Consider the following 18,697-nt stretch of genomic DNA (forward strand, 5'->3'; position numbering starts at 1 on the left):
ATTATTTTCAGGGAATAAGCTTCTCTCTTTTGTGATTAAAGAATATTTTGATTTTTTTCTGCACTCTTTTCAGGTTTTAAAATTTCAAAATTTTGATTTGACATGTCACTTTTTTAATAGAGAGAATAAAGCTCATGCTGTTTTAATATGTAAATAAATGTTTTTGTATTTCAACAAACTTGTATCATTTTCTGGCTCTTTGAGAACTATTTTGCAAGATACTTAGATTACCTACTGTTGGAGAAATACAGACGTGACTTCTATGAATATAGGCGTAGTACAGTTCTGTTGGTTTTTACTACAGTGCAAGACATGAGACCTAGGAGAGCTTTGCTGCTGATTGCCAGGAGGACAGATCTCAGGTCTCAGTCTCCCCTCATGTAAAATGAAGTGGCTGGACTGGAATCTTTCCACTTCTAAGATGAATTTCCATGAGCCTATGTATTTTGTTTATATTTAGGAGTATTAGCAATATCAGATTAAATACTGAATACCCGTCCATTCCCCCGAAGCAAAGTGCAGTATATGCTACATAAGCTTCTAGTTATCTGATTCTCGTTTCTCATCCTACAGTCAATTTTTGTGTTGCATGTTTCCCGGCAACCTGGAAGGTCTTTTTAGCCATAGGTGGCGCTGTTGCAACTTTTTACAGTCTTAATTTTTCTGTTTGTAAAATAAGGCTTAAACAATGTGATTTTATTTTGATTTCTTTGCTTAATGCTTCAGAATAGCACAATGTCCATTATGTCTTTCTACCTGGAAAAATTTTTCTGCTTATATCATAGTTTTATTCTGTTATCTCGCTGTGAACATTTCAGACTTGCTGTGCAAACAATGGCAAAATCGGCCTTTTCTTCTAGTGTTAGAAACCAGTGAGCCGGGATTTTATAAAACAGCTAGAAGCTGCCTCTGGAGCACCATAAAGCTGAAAAGTGTGTTGAGTTCCCTGAGTATTGACCCCGCCGCTGTGTGTTAATTGGTGGCAGTTGATTTGGTACATATATGAAGGGGTGTAGTTTCTTGACTTGGGTTTGCCTGCACGTGCTGCCACTGAACCACGTGATCCTGAGTCAGCTTGTTCTGAGTTTTCCCCTTGTCTGTGAGAAGGGGACGCTCATATCTGCTTTGTAGAATTGTGAGAATTAGTAATTATGTAACGTGTTTAACACAGTGGGTACGTCAAGAGAGCTCATAAACTTTAGCTGCTGTTTTGTGTGAAGCCATCATTTTATAGTCTTTGGTAATTACAAAGAAACAAGAAAATAAGAAAAGCTGATTTTATGATGAAAGATATTTGAGGAGGTTCCATAATTCCTACACCCATAATTTAGCATCAGCAGAGTCAGAACTGTTACACAGTCGCCCTGGACCAACGTTAAGCCACAGAAATTTTTGTTACTTCATATATGTTGGGGCCTAAGGGGAACCAATACTTATACACATGTTGTCTCCAGCAGCCAACTGAGAGATGACACAAAAGAGTAGGCAGGCGTTAAATGTCTTCTTTGTTTCTGATGAAGCCACGTTCTCCATGAACTTCAGGGCTGTGGGTAAATGAGTGTCATGATACTGTGTCCCAGAAGTAGAGACTCACCCTGTCCCAGGTATCTCTGGGCCACAACAAGCCTTCCCTTGAGAGAATCTGCCCCATCATGCACAGGGCTGTTCTGCCATGGAGCTGAGCATCCAGGGTGCTTCCCTAGGGTGGCCAACACTGGAGGGAAAGGAAGGGTTTCACATGCCCTGCTTGTCTCCCTGGAATCACAACTCAATCTGTTAATGTGAGGAGGGCTAGCTGTGGGCCAGGGGTCAGGGCTGTGAAGGGAGTAGCACTCTGCATGGCCCAGAGGAGTGGGGAGGAGGTATCCCTTCCATCAGTTTAAACAGGTGGTGGGATGGAACAGAAGGGTGCACCCCAAGAGTTTATAAAAGGAGAAATAAAAATTTCCTTTGGGTATTAGTCTAGCCAGGAAACACAGAAGATGATTAGGAAGGAGACTTGTAAACCACTGTAATATTAATTTGACATTTGTTGAGCACCAAAAATGTGCTACATTCTTTTCTGAGCGTTTTACAGAAATGAATCCTTCAATCTTGTCAACAAGCGAGTAAGGAAGGTTTGATTGTTATCCCAGTTTTACAGTGTGGAAATTGAGGCACACTGAGGGTAAGTTGGCCAAGGTCACAGAACCAGTAAGTGACAGAGCAAGTATTTTAACCCTGGCTGTATGGTATTGTGGCTCCCAGAATGGGCTTTGGGTGTTTAGATGTATCTGCATCCCTCGATTTCTGTACGTCTGTGCCTCAATTAGCCCATAAAGGACAGGGAAAGGAGAGTTACACAGGTGCTCACAGTCGTGTCTCGGCAACTGTCCACGAAGAGTGCACCGTGATTAGCATTAATTGTTTTCCAGGCAGCAGATCTGTTGGTATAACAGAAATTTAGTCCATTGAATTAATCTAGAAATCCTTCCTGCTCTGCTTCTGTCCACACTTGCCATGTGACTGCCTGCCCGTGATTGGGCCGTGGAGGAGAACATATACTCATGGTTGAACTCTGATATTGCAGTCTGGTTCATAGTTTCACGTCTTCTGTTACATTAATAAGTTAAATTTCTGGTTTTCTTGTATCAGTGTCTCATGAGTTTGGTTAATGTGAAACCAGTCCATGGGAGCCCAGGGGTTATGACGGTATAAATTTTTAGCACGTTGTGGCACTTCTAGCCGTGCAGACCTGACTAGGGGATGTACGCCTTTCTCACTGATTTCTCCCAACAGCAGGGTCCTCTCACGGATGTGAGGCTGGGAGCTCTCTGAGTAGCTCAGTCAGAGGCCAAGTCCACCAATCAGAAAATGATAAAGTACCTGGAAGTGGGTTTAATAAAAGTAAAGGGCTTCCAGGTAGTCTGATGGGCCGTTCAAGAAATTTGGTGAAAAGCTGTCCACTGTCTGTGGTTTAGCTTCTTCTTTGCTGTTGAAAAGTCTGGAGTAGATGAAGGGATTTTAAAAAGCAGAAAGGAGTGATTTCAGGTGGTACGTCCACACCGGTGAGAAGTGATGGATGACCGCCTGTGTGAGGCACAGAGTCTTACAAACTTCATAAAACAGCTTCAAATGCTCTGCCATCTGAGTGCACTTCATATGGGGTCCAGTTCATCACTGGTCACGCTGTGAGGGCAAGTAACTGACGATGGCAGAAAGGACACGGAGGCATCAAAAAGGTCTCAGTCATGTTCCCTGTTTAAACAATGTGGCACAGTGTATTATATTTGAGCTGGTTTTTCACTGAACAGTTTTTAGTGTTTTCTGGGACTCCCCAGTGCCCCAAGGTTCCATGCAGCTGGGTGTCCCCTCATAGCAGCTCCGTCAGCGCTTGCCCTGGGCTGATGTGGTGTCACGGGAAGCAGGACGGTCAGCGTCCCCGGCTCCTCTGAGCTCCGTCTCCTCATCCGCAGAGCCTGGTTTCTCATCCGTGTCTACTTAGTAGGGTTGCTGAGAATCACACGTGATGGTTATCAGGTGTGAATTCTGGTTGTCTCTGCGATTGGCAAATAGCCAATAATTGATAGAAACTCTTGTTTTTTTATTGTAATTGTGTCTCCTAGATTGCAGTGGTTTTTAGTCTGCATTTTTTTATAACTTTACTCATTTTTAAATATGCCCTTATTTTATTTATATTTTTTGAGGTACGGGGGACTGAAGCCAGGACATTGTGCATGCTATGCAGGTTCTCTACAACTGAGTAATACCCACCCTCCTTGTCTGCACTTAAAAATAAATATTGCAATACACAAAATAGCTCTTAAACTCCATCATGGGACCTGGTCTCTGTATAGGCAATTGAACACGTATACTATTTCAATAAGAATAAATGCTGTTGAGACATACGTTTCTGAATCTGTTAATGTGCTTAAAAGCGATCATAGCTAGTGATAAACACGAGACTTGGATCCAGTACTTCTTAGGGTATGTTTTGCCATCATGGGAAATTACATTCTACCGAGAAGGCTAATTGGGTCTCTTTGATATTTGGATGCTTTAGCAGGTGATCAAGGCTTTCCAAAGCTGACAGTTTTGTATTTTAGACTAACTACAAAGTTATCTTCTAGAAGATGGAAATCATAACCTTGTGAATTTCCCAGTAATCCAGGGGGTATGTGTCTGTGTCTGTGTCTGTGTGAACGTTTGTGTGTGTGATTTCAGGAATGTAGAAATAAGTTCCATATAGACTTCTGATATCTTTCTCTTCCAGTTCAAGGTATAAGCATATACTTACACAAATAAATTGATTTTCTTTTGTCATTTGGCATATTGGCGGGAATAAGAGGTTCTCATACTTGTTTCAGAAGGGTTGGGAAGCATGAGCTTAGAAAACGGGAGGAGAAAGAGGCAGGGAGACACTTCACACTTTGTGCAGGGTATGAGAAACAGTAGCTTTTCTTTTCTCTTTTCTTCTAAAGCAAACTGGCACTGAATTGTAACACACTATTACTCAGAATTGCTTTTCTAATCAGATACAAGTGCCTCAGATTTTTCAAGGCAACATGAATGATGAAATGTGTTTTAGCATTTATCTTTAAAAGTAGTTTTATTTCTCAAGTAAAAGACTATAGCCTGTTTCTTCCAGCGTCACAAGAACTTCTCATTGATCTATGTACATGTTCTATGTGCTTATTTTCTTTGGGTTTTTTTTTAAGTGCTTGTTTCATTGTGGTGTGAATGAATGTTTAAAATTTCTGGATTTTGATCTTTAGAAAATGCTGATTTATCAGAACTGTTAAAAACCTGATTGTTCTTTGGTCCTTGTTTGGTGGGGCACCCTGTTGATTAATCTTGTCTGTTAAAGAGAGAAATTCTTCCTCTAGCCTGCAGATCATTGAGTATATGGTTTGCAGTATGCCTTTAAATTTCATTGAATGCATTGAACATGATTGTCCAGTGAATTTTGAGTTGACTCATAGTAATGACTTTGCTTTGTTTCTGTGGCTTTTACTCCCCACAAGAGCTTGAATTCTCTGTTGCATTTTGTATACTTGTTCTTCACAGTGGAAGACATTTTTTACAGAGGTGGTTTTTCCTAACACCTCTGAATGCCTTCTGTAATGGATACAACAATAATCTGTTATTTCAATGCTTAATTATTTCATAAACTAGTTTTTGGCTTAATCAGAAACAATGACAGAGTGATAATAAAAAATAAGAAAACTTTCCTTCCTTTGAAGAATAGAAATCAGGTGGTCAGGCTCACCCATGCTTTGTGCCTGACACACTTAATCTCATGTCATTGTGTATCATGATTCGGAGATGGAGTTGCTTCAGGTTTATTGATTTTTGTTTTAACATTTGTTTTGAATTCTTTCTCCAGGCTTATGTATCCTGTTGGGTTTGTTGAAACTGTAGAAGGGAAACAAAAGCTTTTTTTGGTTTCCGGAGTCCTGAGTTGCTGATGATAAAGAGTTGAGGGTGGGCTGAGGAACAGAGTGACACTCCCTCTGCTCCCAGCTGAAATTGATGAACAATGAAATCAATTAAGTGTATCGGTATTTGACCAATAGAAGTTAGCGAGCCCAAACTGGCTAGTTATGCCCAAAGAAAGTACTGAATTCACCTGCAGAATTAGGTGCTTTACCAAGAAGAAGCAGCTTAGAGCAATCAGAAAAATCAGTCCTATGATGAGATATAAAATAAATATAATATCTTTTATTTCTGAAACTTTTCTACGTTAAGTTGTGTAGAGCTAAAATTAAGTTTCAAGCACCAGGAGTTAACAGTGTGGGTGGTTCTGTATGATCATTATTCAGGAATGTCCCTAGACTCTGCTAGAGTGGCTGAAGCTGGCAGGAAAAGACCCAGAGCCAGGATTTGTCACCCTAGGGTGTCCTTCATAATGGTTCCATGTGGGAGCCCATGATTGGGTTAACAAATTTTAACAGACCCCAGCCGCCTGTCAAATTTAAGAAGAAAACGTATGCTTAGTAACTGCTTTGCAAGCAGGGCCCTGTGCATACTCACTCCTGTCTCCTTGCCTTAAAAAGCAGAGATAATGCTTTGCTTGCGTAGATGAGGTTTTGGATAGCACTCTGCTCATCGCAAAGCAATGACCCAGGCCCTCAGCTATAAAGGCTGGGCTTGTGTGCAGTTAGATACTCTATTATCCCCCAAACAAGGACCTAGCTGGTCTGGTGGTCTGCTTTGTAATTCACATGTCTAAAGGATGTATCTTATTCCTCTCACACCATGACTTCGCTAAAGATACACTAAGCCTTTGTACTCATGGTGGATTCTACAATCTCTGTCTCATCCTTCTTTCCCCAAGTTCCTGCTTACTATCACTCAACTGTTAATGACGTTTTCCTTTGATTATACACAATAAATATGGGAGCATTTGAGAGGCTCGTGGAGTTGGGTCCCTACGCCCTCTCGCTTTCTTGACTTTTTCCACAGAGTCTTGAGTATTCATTCCCTGTACGTAAGACTTCTGCCAGCCAGAACCCACAGTTCCAGGTGAGAAGGATGCAGGCTTTATCTCTCCTACCCGAGGGAGAGAGAGTAGAAAATTGAGATCTGCTCTTCCGTGGTCCCTTCCTGCCCCAGGTCTACTCCAGTTCACCTGCAGCCTTCTGGCCTCTGCTCACAGGGCCTCTGTCCCAGGACTGAGAGCAGCCTTTTCTTCCCTGGTAAACATTTCCTGTGCCTTTTAGAAGTTGGTCTCTTCTGTGCAATACAACCCTGGCAGATGTGATGGTGGTAAGCGTGCTGGTGGGCAGTCACTTGGGGACTGCCAGGAGCCATGCTGATTCTCCTGAGTCTCACATTCGGGGTTACAGAACTGTCGAGCAGCAGAGGAAGCCCTTTAACGTGAGGCCAGCTCAGCATTGCATCACTTTCATTTTATTTTTGAATTTTCAGTGGAGAAATTATTTGTAGCAAACTGTTCCAGATTTTTGGCTGCCTGCTTTCCTCACCACCATTTCCTTGTTGGCTCTGGTGCTTGTTTTAAGAACCAGGTTTCTTCTCTGGTTATTTCTAGCAGCTGGGCTTGCCGAATCCTTGATCTGCATTTGAAGCAGAATGCTTCTTCGTGATGTCAGGCTGATTTTCCTATTTCTGAATATTTCGTGTACACTCAGCAACCCTTTCAAGTGAAATGCTCTTGTCCAATTCTGTTAACCCACATTTGCCGATCTCCTGCTTTCATGCTGAGGGCAGTTTCTTCTTCCTGTAATAAAAGTTAGCAATTTGCATTTACTATTTGAAGGTTCTGGCCCTAGGTGCTTTTGTCCTTAACAGTTTTAATACAATTCACCCATTAAAATGTACAGCGGTTTTTACTCAATGCCCAGAATTGTGCATCGCAGTCAATCTTAGAATATTTTCATCCCCCAACAGGAAGCCCTGTATGCACAAGCAGTCATTCCCATCTTCCTCATCCTCCCCCAGCCCCAGGCAGCCACTGTTCTCTCTCTGTGGATTTGCCTGTGCTGGACATTTCATGTAAAACAAGTTATTTCATGTAAATGGAACTGTCTATTGTGACTGACTTCTTTCACACTGAGTAACTTTTTCAATGTTTTTCCAGGTTGTGGCCTGGGTCAGTACTCTATGCTTTGCTATTGCTGAATTATATTCTACTGTATATCCGGGCCCCACTGTTTACCCATTCATCAGGTGATAGTCATTTGTGTTGTTTCTGCTTTTTGGGTGTGAAGAGTAATGGCGCCGTGAATACTCCTGTAGGAGTTTTTATGTGGACATTTGTTTTCAGTTCTCTTACTTGGGTGACCAGAGAGCAGAAATGCTGGGTCATTCATAAACCAAATGTTCAACTCTCTGAGGACCTGCCAGGCTGTTTTCTAAAGTGGCCACGCTGTGTTACATCCTCACCAGTAAGGGCTGCGCGCTCCGCTTCCTCTGTGTCTTCATTAGTGCTTGTTACACTTTTTTTTATTATAACCTATTGTAGTGAGTGTGAAGCGGTTTCTCCTAGTGGTTTTGACTTGATTTCTTTTACAGCTAATGATATTGAACATCGTTTGATTGTGCTTATTGGCCATTTGTGTATTTTCTTTGAAAAATACATTTTCAGATACTTTATTCACATTTTAATTGAGTTCTCTTTTTCTTGTTGAGTTGTAGGAGTTTTTTCTTTTATTTTATCTGAATACTTAATCAGATAAATAATTTGAAAAAATTTTCTCCTCTCTGTTGTTTTTTCACTTTCTGGATGGTGTCCTTTGAAGCAAATTTTTAACATTTGATGAACTCCAATTTATCACTGTTTTCTTTGTTCCTTGAGCTTTTGGGGTAATATTTAAAATCTGAGGTATTTTATTTAAACTTTTATATAAAAAATAACTTAATTCTTAAGACCGTTCTAGGAGATGGGTGCTGTGGTTGTCCACAGTCTATGGATAGGAGACTGAGGTGCAGAAAATTTCACTGAAATATCAGTGTCACAGCTACCCAGTGCTGTGGGATTTCAGACCCTCATGTTTGTCCCCAGCATTTGTGATCTTCACCACCATGCTCCACTACTGCCTGGAATCGTTAATGAAAAAGTTTTCCTTTTTTGATTTCTTGATTGTTTGTTTTCTCATTGGGGAACTCACCTCTTCATTTTCCTTGTAGAGATCTGTGTAGGTTTATTTTAGGTCTCATGTACTTATTTATTACTCAGGCTCCAGTGATGATTGTGCCTAGTTGATCTAATCAATTCATGCTCAAGTCTTTCCTGCTCATGACACTAAAAAGAGAGTCATGATTTACATAATGCTCAAAGAAGAATGTACTTGAGTGATTTTATTTTTCTAACCAATCAAACCAATCAAATAAAAACCCGGTGTTGGAACAGATTATTAGCCCTGCAGAATAGGGTCACTGTCTTCCTTGTGTTTCATTTCTTTTGTCACAGTGTCTGGATAGTGCCTTGCTGTCCAGCAGTTTTGTGAGTATACGGTGCTCGTGAATCATTGTAAGGAAAGAATTTTGACAACAGACTGTGTTGTTCATTTCACGAGGGAAAAGATCATATAGAAATACTGCTCAGATTTATTTTAAAATTAAGCTTGGTGTTTTGAGAAGGGTTCAAGAAACCATACAAAAATCTTTTTCACTAATTTAAAATCTATCTTAGACACATTATGCTTACATAGCAGAGTAACTTATCAACTAGCCTTGACAAGAGGAGTGTATTATTGATTATCTATTTTAGTTGAAATATTCTACCTGGGATAAAGTAATCAGTGCCCATAAATGAACAAATATGTTCGTATTTCTATGCAACATGGGAGCAGACTTCATATCTTTCTGTATAATATATATGACTGTGTGTTTTAATCTGTCTGTCAGTGTTTTTATAGTTTTTCAGCAATGTTGTAACTTTAGAATTCTTCTAAGGAAACCACCCCCAATTCTAGTGCAGTTTGTACTGTGTATCCTGTCTTATGCATGGGATTCCACTGTCCCCTCTGTGAGGAATTTCCTCTCCTATTGAGTTAGTAGCAGAGTTAAAGGAACTATGATTTCTAGGCCTTTGATCTCCATGTGTTTGCAGTTGGCTGTCAATCAAGATTTTCCCTTTCTTGAGTTTTCATTGTTCAATTAGAATTTTGGAAATAACAATTAATATGTTGCAACACTCTCCCTAGAAACTTGATGTGTTTGTGCTTTTCAGGTTCCAATTTAGGAATATGTAAATGCACTCTTGTTTTTAAATAGTCCTTTTTCACTAGATATTTGTTTTCTTCTTTATAGTCAAAATAGTTTTTTCCCAATGAATGAATCGGTTTGCATGTTTTAAAAAATACCTTACTTTTTATATTTCTTATTCTAACAGGTATATTCATTGTACAGAATTTAGAAAATAAGGATAAACACAATTATAACTTAAAAATGGCCTCTAATCTCACCTGGAGATACAGTTGTAAGGTTTGAAATTGAGAATTACAAGTCCTCTCAAATTGTTCTTCTATTTCAACTACGGTTTGGTTACTGAGATCCTCGAATTCCCATATGAATTGTAGCAGCAGATAGTCAGTTTCTGCAGAGCAACCCACTGGGATTGTGATCGAGTCAACGTTGAATATATGGATCGCTCTGGGGAGCACTGCCATCCCAAGAATGCTGTCATTTGATCCAGGAATGTGCGTGGTGTGTCTGTCCAGGTATTTAGGTCTTCTTTAATTTTTTTTCAGCATTGCATAGAGTTTACATTGGATTATTTTACTATATTTTTTGCCTTTATACTGAGGACAAGTGTGCAAGGTACCGGGATCAGAAGTGTATTGGAGCTCCGCAACTTGCTGCCACCGGACGCTGTGCTCTTGCTTCGCCCACTGTACAATGTTGCACAAAATAGGACCTAAGTAACTCTCTCTTGAAAGAATGATTATATGATTGCTGGATGATGCTTGAGAGTCCTTGTGATGATGTCTTTTTCCCATGCCCTTTCTTAACTATGCCCTTTCTTAACTATGCCCTTTCTCTTCCTTTCCTCCAGCCTGTGTTTCAGCCTGCCTGTGGCATTGATTTTCCTTGTCTGTGGACTCTTCCTTTCACTAGTTCATGATAATGTTACATGTGAGATGTGGAAACTTGCTAGATGTCAAGAAAGAGCAAATCCATTGTATGCTAATATTTTTAGAGTGTGTTATTGTTTTATCGATTGAAATTAAATCAGGCTGACCCATTGAGCCATCCCCTGAGCTCTTTTTGCCTTCCTCCAGGTGATACTGTTCTCGTTGCTACATGTGCCCTTCCCCCAGACTTGGTTTTGGAGTTGAGTAAGTCACCATCACTGGAGCCCTCTCTTTAAATGATGAAGAGAACATTTGCTCTTTCTCCCTGTTTGGGGACTTGGATGAGATGAGGTAACAGATAAAGAATGGAGCCCCACCTCATTCTGACCCCCGCTCTTTCCGTTCCTTTCTCCAGGGGAAGAGTACAATACAAAAATATAAAGATTGTGAGCTAATGAGATAGACAAGACACCCGATCATTTATTAAATACCCTTTCATGCCAGAAACAAATGTATTATACACACAAAAAGCACATAAAATACGGTAGTACTTTGGTTACAAACGTGGGTCCGAGTTCAAGTCCGGGTCTGGAGTGACAAGTCCTGTGAGATGGAGAATTGGTGGGTCGGCTTAGCCTCTCCTGGACTTGTTTTCTGTCCTGCAGAGATGGGGCTCGCTAGGCGTCCCTCCCCCATAGAGGTGCTGAGGGCTGTAAAAGACGCGTGTAGGCAGACCGAGCACAGCTGCTCTTTCCTCGTAAGTGCAGGATAGCATAGCTTTGCGGTGACGGCTTTATGACCACACCGTGTAGACTCTCAGTGCTCCAAAGGGATGCCTTGCGGATTGGAGATGGGATTCTCACTTCTGTAAATACCCAAGGATTGTGTTATTGGGCCTTGCTGATTTGACTCTATTCTTTAGAAAGTACATAATGTAGATATATTTTTCAAACATGCATGCTTTTTTTCTTTTATTATTTATAGTTCTACCCTCTCATCTCTTGGTGTGACTTTTCATGGAATCCAGGAAACAGTCCTAAGCTACCTGCCTCTTCACACTTCTCCATGGTGGTTTCCTTCCCTGACTAGAAGAGGGTTTTGCATAGGTAATTTTGATTGCTCCCCTTCTCTTGGAGACTCTCTGTTTGTCTGCCCATCTCTCACCTGTCCTTCTGTCCATTTCTCTACCCACTCATTCTTCTGACTTGTTCCAAGAAGCATTTCAGGCAGCTTACAGAAGAACAGATACCAAATAAACACGTGAGAAAATGGGGCCAAGTTCATACAGTGAGGCTAGGAGTTGAGCCTGTGTGAGATTTGCAGGCGTGAGACACACGCCTCTGCCTTGTGACTTATAAGATAGACAGCATCAATGTGCCTGAAGCTCCCAGCAGACACAGGGAAACAGGGTTTGTGGAAGATGCTCATTGGCTGTGAAATAAATAAGTGGCTTAGTAGAAGCCCAGCTTTTCCAAATACTAAGGATTAGGAGAATATTTTAGTGTCTTCCAAAATCAAAGTATTGCATCTTTTCTTTTTCAGAGTTTTATGTATAGTTGGTTTACATTCTATACCTGGAAATTTCTCCAAAACTTCTGCCCACGTGAGTCCCATGACTCGGGAATGGGGTGGTTCTGCTCATTGACGGGTGTTGGCCAGAAACGGAAAATGGCAGCCTCAAAGGAGCCTGGGATTTATCACTTATGTTTTTTCAGTGCTGTAGATTTCAGAAAATGCTTTCACCGTTTCTCTCCATCTGAGGCAGCAGCGTGCTCTCTTACCAGCATCAGAAGATCAGGGCTACGGGATGGTGGGGTTTGACTGCACTGACGTGAAGACAGCTGAGCTAGTCACTGCAGGCTTGGTGCTTTCACGTAGTGCATTTCATGTTCTTTAATTGGTTTCAACAAGTAGTTAATTAACTGAGTTAATTAACATTTAATAAATATGATGCTTTGTTGAAAAGACAGTCATAGGCAGAATATAAGTTGTGAACACTTTAAAAACGGTTTCATTACTGAAATTTCAGTAGGGAAGATTCAGTTTATCTTATTTACGCCTCTCTTTAAAAGTAACAAAGAAACAAGACAGAAAAAGCAGAGGATGATTTCTATTCTTCCTCTCGGCTTGCAGGTGCCTTCACCTCCAGTGGCATCCATCCAGACATCAGCACTGACACTGGCCGTGCTCAGAATTGCCTCAGCCCTGAAGACACAACTGACAAATAGAAGGGGGGGGCGCCCTGTTACAGGGGGTGCTGTCACTTTGTGGGTCCTTATGTAACTGCGTGGTGTTATTCAGGATCGCCCTTTCTACACTGCGTGACGGTGCTGTGGTGTCTCCTAGTTATTTGTTTCTGTAAGTACTCGTGTGTTTTTTCCAATGTGTGGTACTAGACATCAAAAAATGCTTTTTTCAGGTGAAAAATAGTGTGTATTTAATATAAAAGTCTGAAAAAAGTGTCAAAAGTGTCTATCTTGTTCCCAGTACTCAGAGATAATAATTAACACTTTAAAATCTATTTTCTGTTCTTTTCATCAGTGTGTATTACCTCTGTCATAAAAACCAGCGAGCACTGTGTGCCTGTTTACTGTATGGAGACCTCCATTTTCCATTCGGCTTATTACACATTTTTCTACAATATTCTATCTCCACTGGCATGATTTTTAATGACCAGTATAGCATTCTGTCTTGTGGAGGCATCGTCCATTTTACTTTGGACTTAAATAAACTTTTAAATTCCAAGTATACTTAACTGAAATACTGAAAAGAGAACTGTGGTGGTACCGAAAGTCCCCTACTTCCCTTCCCCTTATTTCCAGAGAGTAAAAACTGCTGACAATGTGGAGTATGTATTTCATGACCTTTATGCCTATGTCATATATATATACACATACATCACGAATATGAGAAATCTATGTATATGTGAGTGTATATATGCTTTATTGAAAAATAAGGCCATACTATAAGTTTTCTGCAGCTCGGTTTATTCACTCAGGTATATATCATTGACTTCTTCCCCCTCTAGACTCACCCGGTCCTTTCAGATAGAGTAGAGGGTTTTCCTGATGTGCAGGTTTATTCTCTTGTGTAAGGACACCTTTCGTGGGAGAGTACTGTGGACAAGGCCTTGGACCACGCCGAAACGCCGGAACTTAAGTGCCCACAGCTCGCCGTGATTTACCGCATCATTGTCTTGATGGTAGACACTTAAGTTTTCTCCATCTTCCACTGTCAGAAAGGGTGTTTGACTGGAATCCTTCTTATACAAACATTCCTGTGATCTTGTATGAGTATTTCTTTAGTTAAAGTTTCTGGAAATTTAGTCCTTGTATGTGACAACTACATAAATCACAGGCTCCTTTCAAGTGAATCTAGAAATTCCTTCTCCTGTGGGGAATGAAAAGATGTAGAATAACTTATGTAACCAATTCTCTATCGCTGGATATGATTTCACTTCAGCTTTTCTTCTCACCATTTTAAACAGTGCTGTGTAAATGCTCTGATGAGTACATCTATTTGAACTGATTTTTTCTAAATGAAACAATTCCTAAAAGTGGAGTTCAGCCTGTGTGTACACACGTTATTCAGAGTTTACATATCCATTGACATGTCGTCCTCCAAAAGATCGCTCACAGTTTGTTCTCTCAAAGATGGACACTAGCTAGAATATCTTTTAAAAATATGTGCCAATATGATGAGCAAAAGTGCTTTTTCATTGTTTTAATTTACACTTGATGACCAGTGAGGTATTGAGCATTTTTCACTCATTAGCCATCTGACTTTTAAAAAGTGAATGATCTCTTTTGTCCGTTGAACACATTTAAGTGAGGGAGCTTCTAGTTGCTTTGTGACAACTCTATGTATATTATGAACATTAACCCCTTGTCTTCATCAAGATGTATCAGAGAGCTTTTCCTTGTAATTTTTTGCCTTTCATTTTGTTCAGTAGGTTCATTTTTGTTGTGGCCCAAAATAATCTTAAGATAGTAAATGTCTTCTTTTTGGGTTTTATTCTTGATATTATTCTTAGAAATGCTTTCTTATAATGGCATAAATTTCTTCTGTAGGTTTTTTTAATCTCTAAGATGGAGATACTAATGGTACTTGTTATAGTGAGGAGAAGTTGAATTAATATGAGCAAAGAATTATATTCGCTGTTATTAGTACTTTCTAATATTCACATCACTTTCTGTAATTTTTCTTGCGGTCAATATGACTGGAATAGAATTTGTTCTTTCCAGGGGATTCTCTGATTGTCCCAAGACAATTATTGAATTCATACTTTCCTTTTTAACTTGAAATCCCACCTGTAAAGAATAGTTATGTACACTAGAGTCTCTTTTTGAGCTCATGGTTTATTTCTGTCAATCTTATTTTCTTACTCTAGCACTTTATCTTACATATTGTAAAAATTTATTTAATATCTGACAGTGCGATTTTTTTGATTCTCTTTACCATCCCAAATTTTCTTGGCTAGTATTATGACTTTATTATTCCTGAAGAATTCTAATATAATTTTTCAAGTTAAAAATAAAAGAAGTGTTGTCATGGGATTTTTTAGTAATTTTGAATTATCTTTAGGAGAACGTACATTTTTTCAAAACTGCTTTCCTCCATACAAAATGTTGATGTCTCTACTTTCACACCTCTTACTTTACCCCTCAGTACAGTCCTGTACTTTCTCCATGTACAACATGGGCATTGTTTTTGAGTTTATTCCAGATTATTGTTGATGATTTTGTTAATTTTTTAAGTGAGAATTTTTTGCTATTATATTTTTTAACTGTTAAAACTGACACCTAGGAAGGAAGATTCGGTTTGTAAATACTCACTTTGTGACTTCTCATTTAAAATTGTAAGTTTTAAGTACTTGTTACAGAATCCTTTCTTTTCTGTTTTTAAAAATTTGTTTCCAAGATTCTCAAAATGGTCATAGCAAAGTAGTATAGGTGAGGAGACAGATGGAGAGAGGTAGTGTGGCTCATGTACAAACTGTGAGCACTTTCATGGCTGCCTTTATGCTGGAAAAGCTGCTGAAGAGTCCAGGATAAACCAGGGGTGGCTTTGTATGCAGTTGAAAGCCAGCTTTCCTGCCTGGTGAAGCCTGGTGGGCATGGCAGGTAGATGATCAAGGTCGAATGGAGGTTATTGGCTGCACAGAGCGCTGTGTCTGAGAACTGGAGAATATCACCATGGGAAATGCTTGGTGCCAGGAACAATGCAGAGGAGCTGGGGACCCTGTGTGTTAAGGATTTTCCAGCCCTGGGAGTGGGAAGATCAGACTCTGCATTCAGATCTGAGTTTGAATTCATCCTCTTTAGTTTACTTGTCCTCTGACTTTGGTCAAGCTATATACCCTCTTTCACTTCCTGTTTTCTTATCTCTCAAAATAGGAGAATTACAGCCTGCTGCTAGATTGTTTGGTCAAGTTAAATAATTAGTGTCTATAAGATGCCACGTACAGTCACAAGCTCAGTGAGAAATGGGCTGTCGGCTGTTCTTCTGCAACTCAGTGCTTGACAAGACATGGGGGAAAGCCAGTCCCTAATTTGTGTGTGATGCAAGTAGGAACAGAATTAATGACTTGCCTTTCCCTAGCAGTACTCTTACAGCTTTGCTTCATTTACTTCTTTCCTCCTTTCCTTTCCCCTTTGCCGTCCTCCAACAAAAGAGCCTGAGACTCTCTCAGAATACTAGATTCAAATTAATTTAAAGGTTGGCTCATCCTCATGAAATGATAGTAACATAAAGAAAATCTGTGCACATCCCAGAATACATTGTATTTGATTTACACACACACGCGTGCACACACACACACACACAATCAGCCTCCCTCCCACTTGCAGAGGGAGAAGGATCACTTTTTCTGAGTTTTCACTCACTGAGCGTGAGAACAGTGTCTCTTACACAGACGTTCACCAGGCTTCGTGCATGGTGTTTTTAATTGAATTTCTGCTTTGTAGCCATAGATATAGTCTCCTAATAGAAGAGAGAAAGTGGAGACATAGACATTCTGCTGAGATATTGGTGTCATCATATTTTAGTTGGAAAGGACTTAAGACAGAATAGAGTCGTAATATTTTATGGGTGAGAATCCATGATGTTGTAACTTGGACAAGAACCTGGACCTTCTGCCATCTTGTCCACAAGGGTGAAGAGGCAACTGGGCAGGGAATGGTAGGGATCCTTCTTGCTTGAGTTCCATGTTCTTGCTAGTTTTCATTGCTCAGCTGCCTTTAGTTTATGTCCATGAGGCCTCTCATGGGAAGGTCACTCTGTCCTGATAGATTGAGTTTCTTATCAGCAAAAAGCTCTGGACCCACTCATATTTCCCAGAGTTTTCTGCTGACCTGCTGACACTTTATATAATTGAGATCTAAGAAACCACTGAATATAAAATACTTATTGTTATTGTTTGCCCTCGAGTTCCATAGGAATGGGGTGCTGTCTCAGGCTGTCTACAGCCAGATCCGAACAAAGATAGGGTGACAGGTTGTGCTGCTGTTTCTCCACAGTCGAAGGGGATTACCACCTTAGCTTTATATTCAAGGCAGATGAGTTCAAATCTTGCCTTTACCAGTTATTATCTTTGTGAATTTGGGGAGAAACTGTACTTTTTTGTGTCCAAATTTGTTTATCTGTAAATAAGTTCAGTATTTATTTTAAGGTTTCTGTTTTAGAATTGAATGAGCTAATTCCCTCATTTATACCTAAAATAGCGATCGCATGGTTCTATGCTGGTGCCTTGGTAGTTGATTACTAAGGGACACGGCAGTGAGAATGGGGGTGGGGGACCCCTGGATAATAGAGCTTATATTCCAGGATATGCTTGTAAAAGACTGGATGTGCAGTGGATTTTTAGTAAATATCTACTCCTTTCCTAATCTGCATTGATTGTGTATATATCTTTATACTAATATATGAACAATTTTTATTGCAATTTAAATATCTTTGTAGTATTTACAATATCTAGCTATAAAAATACGTGAAATAAAATGATTTGAATTTATTTTCTTTTCAATAAGCAAAACAAAATAAAATAGAAAAGAAAAAAGTTTTGAAGGAGTAGAAATAATTTTATTTCTGTGGAATCAATTCCTTATAATAGGTTTTTTGTTCGTGTTGTTAAAAAGCATATAAAATTGATAGGTTGTGACATACTGGAAATGAGGAAACAGTGGAGACATACTACCTCTAAGGCAGTCAATTTGTTACCAAGTCCAAACTCATTCTGCTTGCTGCATGACAGGCCAATAAATCGGGAGATGAGATGTTGGAGTAAGGAAAAGAGACTTTATTTGAAAAGCTGGCAGGCCCAGAAAATGGCATATTGTTATCCAGTAGAACTCTCTTCCCCAGGGCAGAATTCAGTCTCCTTTTATACCAAAAAGGGGCGGGGATGTGGCTGGTTGTTGCAAACTTCTTGTTGTATGAATTGTTTGTCCTTGAAATCCTTTGTTCCTGCAGCTGTCCATGTGGGTCAAATTATGGTGCACCCGTATAACCTCCAAAAAAAAGAAAGGTTATTCAGTATTTTACAACTTGCCATCTATACATAAGTGTAGAAGAGCAAATATTCTTAAAGATCAGAGCCCGGAGAATAGGCCCTCCTGGATATTTCAGGCTAAAGGCAACTTTCTTTTACAAAAGGTGCAGAAATATCAAGTCTGAGCCTAGAAAACAAGGTACAGGATTAAAGCCAAACGAACACATCTAACATGGAGTGAAATTTGTTCTTTCTATTACAATTTCTTTTTCTCCCTCATAAATAATTTTACTAAGAAACATGAGTAATTTTTTTATTTTTGCTTCTTAATAAAGGACTACAACTATATTTTAGTGAGCAGGGATGCTGTGCGTGCTTTGGGGTCACAGCAAACTCTTATTGGGGGTGGTCGACCCTGCAACATGCCTGATGCCCCGTGAGTGTTGGTGAGGGTCCCCCTAACCAGGGGCTCTCTTCAGGAACCACCATATGGGCGTTGACCTCTGGCACCTCTTTTTCAGCTGCAGGAAATTTTTTCAGATTCTATGATAGAAAAATCACTCCAGCTGGGGATAATCAGGGAATAAAGGAAGAGGAAATGGGCTTGAAGTAGAGTAGAAGAGAAGGACAGAAGCTCAGGGAGCCTGGGGGCTTGGCAGCGGGGCCTCAGGGGAGAGAGGAGCAGAGGTGT

At 40.0% G+C, this 18,697-nt stretch overlaps 1 protein-coding gene across 1 annotated transcript in view; it reads left to right on the top strand.

Annotated features, from left to right (window-relative positions):
- Positions 1 to 18,697, top strand: part of LOC140687012 (trafficking protein particle complex subunit 9-like) — a 233,014-nt gene that overhangs the window by 87,207 nt on the left and 127,110 nt on the right. Inside the window, exons 7-11 of the mRNA XM_072942156.1 lie at positions 9,836 to 9,927; positions 10,023 to 10,163; positions 10,725 to 10,868; positions 11,502 to 11,623; positions 12,651 to 12,752. The gene's annotated coding sequence lies outside the window, so the exon portion shown is untranslated. Of the gene's footprint in view, positions 1 to 9,835; positions 9,928 to 10,022; positions 10,164 to 10,724; positions 10,869 to 11,501; positions 11,624 to 12,650 lie in introns of the transcript that reaches the window.

Source organism: Vicugna pacos, chromosome 18 (genome assembly GCF_048564905.1).
Source record: "Vicugna pacos chromosome 18, VicPac4, whole genome shotgun sequence".
Classification (NCBI taxonomy): domain Eukaryota; kingdom Metazoa; phylum Chordata; class Mammalia; order Artiodactyla; family Camelidae; genus Vicugna; species Vicugna pacos.